This window comes from Erythrolamprus reginae, chromosome 2 (genome assembly GCF_031021105.1).
Source record: "Erythrolamprus reginae isolate rEryReg1 chromosome 2, rEryReg1.hap1, whole genome shotgun sequence".
Classification (NCBI taxonomy): domain Eukaryota; kingdom Metazoa; phylum Chordata; class Lepidosauria; order Squamata; family Dipsadidae; genus Erythrolamprus; species Erythrolamprus reginae.
Window position 1 is genome coordinate 284,599,859 of NC_091951.1, and position 6,062 is coordinate 284,605,920.

Sequence of the window (6,062 nt, forward strand, 5' to 3'; positions counted from 1 at the left end):
TCATCAACTTTTATTTTCCATGGCACTGAACAGCAGAGTAGTTGTGTATAGAAGTACATGGCTAATTTTTTTTCTTCACAGGTCAGGCTGTGCCAAAGGTAAATGGACCAAGTCCAGTTAAAGAGGAAACCAGAAAGTTGAAAAAGCACCTTTGAAACAATCATGACCTGAATAACTGGGAATCTCCATAGACAGACAGGTAAGGTGTTTTTCCCCCCCTCTTTGAAATATTTATTTATTATTTTATTTATTTATTGGATTTGTATGCTGCCCCTCTCCACAGACTCGGGACGGCTAACAACAATGATAAAAACAGCATGTAACAATCCAATACGAAAACAACTAAAAACCCTTATTATAAAACCAAACATACACACAAATATGCCATGCATAAATTGTAATGGCCTAGGGGGAAGGAATATCTCAACTCCCCCATGCCTGGTGGCATAAGTGAGTCTTGAGTAGTTTATGAAAGACAGGGAGGGTGGGGGCAGTTCTGATCTCCGGGGGGAGTTGGTTCCAGAGGGCCGGGGCTGCCACAGAGAAGGCTCTTCCCCTGGGGCCCGCCAAATGACATTGTTTCGTTGACGGGACCCGGAGAAGGCCAACTCTGTGGGACCTTATCGGTCGCTGGGATTCGTGCGGTAGCAGGCGGTTCCGGAGGTAATCTGGTCCAATGCCATGTAGGGCTTTAAATTAAATAATTTTTAATGTTGCTTCACTTTTGTTGGTTGGGGTTTTTTTTCTTATTTGTTTCAATTTGCTTGGTATTTCAATGGTGTATTTTATTGTATAGTAACTCTATTTTTGCATTTATTATGTATTCTTTTTGGAAAACATATTATAGGCTAGTCAATAAAAAAGATATAAAAGAAAAGATATAGAAGATATGACATTCATTATACAATCACGTATAAGATGGGCACACTAAATAAAGTTTCTTTTCTAACACAGTTATATTCGTTGTTAAGAGGAATTTCACTATCCTCATTGGTTTCTCCACGTTTTAATTCTGGGCAATATAATAAATATTATGATCAATCAAGAAACATGTCTTATTGTCTCCCCCCCCCCCCAAGATTTCATTCTGCCCCCCCCCCTCATTTCAGCACTCCAACTCAGAAGGTAAAAAATAAGGCTGCTTACATATTCAGACAAGTAATTTAATTGAAATAACATTTGACTAAATCACCCCTTTGAGATTTGGTTTTTTAAAGAATCAGTTTAAGGCATGTAAACTAATCAGGTGCTTTTGAATTGCTTCTAAGAGATTAGAAGGGAATTCAGAGATTCAAGGGATTTTCTGCCTGTCTGGAATCTTAAATCCCATTGCAGCTTTCCCTCCACATATGGAGGGAATAAGCCAATCAGGGTGGGGAGTATGATCAGTTCTCTGATAATGAGAACATATAAAATGGTGTGGGGGTATGGAGGTGTATTATGCCCTCATCATGCCCTCATCACCTCGAGATTCGACTACTGTAATGCTCTCTACATGGGGCTACCTTTGAAAAGTGTTCGGAAACTTCAGATCGTGCAGAATGCAGCTGCGAGAGCAATCATGGGCTTCCCTAAATATGCCCATGTTTCACCAACACTCCGCAGTCTGCATTGGTTGTCGATCAATTTCCGGTCACAATTCAAAGTGTTGATTATGACTATAAAGCCCTTCATGGCATCAGACCAGAATATCTCCGGGACCGCCTTCTGCCGCACGAATCCCAACGACCAATTAGTTCCCACAGAGTTGGCCTTCTCCGGGTCCCATCGACTAAACAATGTCATCTGGCGGGTCCCAGGGGAAGAGCCTTCTCTGTGATGGCCCTGACTCTCTGGAACCAGCTCCCCCCGGAGATTAGAACTGCCCCCACCCTCCTTGCCTTCTGTAAACTCCTTAAAACTCACCTCTGCCGTCAGGCATGGGGGAATTGAGGCATTCCCCCCCTCTCCCCCAGGCCTATACAATTTATGTATGGTATAGTCTGTGTGTATGTCTGGTTTAATAATGGGGTTTTTAAATGTTTTTTTTAATCTATTAGATTTGACATGAATTGTTTTATTGTATGCTGTGAGCCGCCCGAGTCTACGGAGAGGGGCGGCATACAAATCTAATAAATAATAATAATAAAAATAATTAGTCCCTATGCTTCAGCCCCTCATACTTCATACTTAAAATGAAGTACTTACTTAATGTGTGCTGTCATGCTGTTTAACATTCAGAATTTTGCCACAATGTGTTAGGGACAGGTTCAAATCAAATCTTTATGCTTCAAACACTCATCCAAAACAATAGAACATAAGAATAAGACAAATGTGCCACAATCCAATCATTAAAGTGTACAACAATAAAATATAAACTGAAAGATAAGTCCAATGAAGTCAACTGTCATCTCATTTTCCCTGCACCCACTCAAATTATGGCAGTATTCCTTGTTTTTTTTCTTGCCTGGTGCTTGATAAAAGAAGTTAGGTATACAATTCACATGTTCTCTCTCTTTTTTTTTAAAAGAATTTTTTATTTTTTCACTATCTTTACATAAACATCCATACATATACCATAATATTAAAACATGCATGCCCTATTTCTCTGAAAATAAGTCACCTCCGAAAGTAAGACATAGGAGACGTTTTGTAGAATTACCTAATATAAGGCATCCCCCAAAAGTAAGACGTAGGAGATGTTTCATTTCACAGCATTCCCGAACAGAACATATATAACATATATTTGAAGAAAGTATAATTGTTGTACATGGAAATAATAGTATGGTAGTAGTAAGAAATTCTTGATAGAATTCACAGTTTGTCTGGTTATGCTGGTTCGTGATGAAAACTACAGTACAGTATATAATAAATGTTCATTTTTTTGTTCAGCAATAAATGTGAATTCTTCTTAATTGAAAAAAAAATAAGACATCCTCTGAAAATAAGACATAGCACATCTTTGGGAGCAAAAATTAATATAAGACGCTGTCTTATTTTTCAGGGAAAGGGGGTAATTATATATTTCTGTCCAAAATGTCATAAACGAATATCCTAACTTTGCACCTTTTATACTTTTATCTCCCATCTATTTTCCTTCTATATTTCATGCTATTCACCTCCCTCTCTCTTACTGTCTTCCCTCTACCTTCTTTCTCCCTCTCTCCCTCTTTCCCTCCTCCCTCTCTCCTCTTCCTTTCTACTTCCTCTTTCGCCCTCTTACCTTTCCCTGAGTACCTCTGATCCATTTTATAGTTTTATATATTATTGTTATTTTAGAGTCTAACTATTAGATTTGTCATTATATATTGTTTTGATCATTGCTGTAAGCTGCCCCGAGTCTACGGAGAGGGGCGCCATACAAATCTACTAAATAATAATAATAATAATAATAATAATAATAATAATAATAATAATAATAATAATAATAATAATAATAATAATCAGATGAGCAATTCAAAACCATAACTTCTACCAACATTGGTTCTATTCTTAAACTTATATCTTTTCCCTTATCCGTATTTATATTCTTCTAGGTATATCTACTGTTATTCTAATGCTGCCACCTTACCTCCTATTTTTGTCACCTAGGTCTACCACCTTTAATTTTCAATTTTCTTCCAAATCAACCAATATAGCTTATCTTCCAGACATATTTGTTATCTCTTGTACTTCTTAATTTTAGGCCGTACTCTTCCCTTACCTCAATCTCACTTACAATCTTACTTATCATTTTTTTAAATTCTGTCATTTCTAAATGTTCCATTCTGTTCTATTCTATTTACAATTCAGTCTCAGTCAGGACACATACACCATTCTCTCATGCAACCCTTTCTTGAAATAAGGCTGCCTCCCTTTTTGTAGGCTAAAAATAAAAGTTACTCAAACTGTTTAACAGAGAGTAAAGATAAAAAAATTCTGAAAATCAACATCTATATGAATCATGGAGGGAGGAAGACAGTTTGGGTAGTGATGGGTGAACCGAACCCGCACAATTCGGGTCCATACCGAATTTTGCGGTGTTCAGTATGCCGAACCCAAACCCGAAATTTTTTGAAACTTCGGGCAGAGTTTGCGGTCGCATTCGGCATTCAGAACTTTGATGTCACCGGCAGGTTGCTAAGGATGCCAAGGTGATCACTTCCTGGATTCCATGGAATCCAAGAAGTGATCATCTTGGCATCCTTAGCAACCTGCCGGTATACGTGACGTCAAAGCTCCGCTCCCGGAATCTCTTGGTGGGATTCCCTGTTCGGGTTCGGGTTTGGGCTCGGTTCGGGTTTGACCAAATTTTGCGTAAAGTTCGTCCGAACTTGCCGAACCCGAACACCGTTGTGTTCGCCCATCACTAAATTTGGGAACTTCAAAACCTTCAATACCTTCATATATAAATGTCTTTTCTGTATAGGGATTTAGTTTAGGTTGAGCTGTTTGTATCGCCAATAAAAAGAAATTATTTATTTGAAAATCACTGCAAAAATAAATAACACTGTAGTTTGTAGTAGAGCAGTCTGTGTTTCTGAAAAGTTCCTGACCCCTTTTTTTCAAATTCTGATATATGGCATCTGTACTGGGATTTGGAACAGATCCAAGCAGAAGATAAAATTTTAGCACATTAGAAAGATAAATAATTTAGTACATAAACAATATACCTTTGGAAGGATGGAAGGATCTGATATAAGGGAGGATGAATTGAAGGAGAAAGAATTAAAAGAGATAAATTAAAGAAGACGCAAATAAATTTTAATGAATAAATATTTAAATAAATAGATAAATATTCTTCACACTCTAGATAAATGTGTTTCAGTTAATGTTACACGTGGATGAAGAAGGTCAATGCTTTGAAAGATACCAAGAGTTGCCATAGGCAACTTCACAATGTGATTTCAATCCCCAGATTTCCCCAGACAGAATGATCACATCTTGAAGTTTCTGAGAATAATAAACATGGGTTAGAGCACCAGCCAACAACCTTTTGGGTAGCAGGGACTAGTTCTGGGGAGAGAGGATTTTCCATGGACTGGAGAGGGTGTAGTTTCGTGTGCTGCTTGCATCCCATGCATGGGGCTTTGCTTGATTGTATGGACTGGTTTCTGACATGCCATGGACCGATGCCAGTCCACAGACCGGAAGTTGGGAATCCATGGATTAGACCATGAAATATTAATAATTATACTATAGCAAAGTACTATAATGTGAAGAGGAAGAAGAAACCTTTAAATTTTAATGTAGCCATGCTGGAACAAAGCTACAAAGTTCTAATTAATATTATTTCTAAACTAAATAATCAGGTTCTTTTGTTGCTGTTGCTGGGAAGTTTCTATGGCTCCAAAATGGAATGAAGAAACAATCTGTACCTTTAAAAAAAAAACATTTCAGCATTAAGACAACAGTATTATATTATAATTGGGAATAAAAAGAAATGAACTGCATTAGAGCCAATGTGGATATTAAGATATGATTGCATCTATAAGCTCAGTTGATTTGCTTTCCATCTGGAAAGTGAGAAGAAAACAGTGCCTGAAAGTAGAAGGCAGGACTTGGGAGAGCAAACTTAACTTGCCTGCTTGGCAAGATGGAAAGGGCAAGAAGCAGGGAGAATGGCCCTTTAGGATCTACTCTGGCCAAAGTACAGAACAGATCAACACAAAACTGGCCCACAACAAACATTGTATTAAGCTGCCTTCAAGAACCTGGTGACAATAAGGGACACAAGCATTACTTTACAGCAGGGGTCCCCAACCTTTTGGACCTCAGGGTTCACTAAATTCATAATTTTAAATCTTTCAGACAATTAATATCAGCTGCCTAATGACTGGCTGGGTGGGCATGGCTAGATGGTCATGTGACCGGGTGGGCATGGACAACTTGATGTCACTCACATCGAGGGGTGCCTTACTGGCCTCTACTCATGTCTCCCCTCCCAGCCACTCCTTGCCTGACCACTCGGGCTCCTTGGGGATGCTGACAATGGACCAAACAGAAAACGCAAATCTGCCTTAATTCTTTTTAAAATTCAGCAACCTTCAGGCCTGTGGACAGGGTTGGGTTTAGGGTTATATTCCAGAGTATGTCATGGGTTG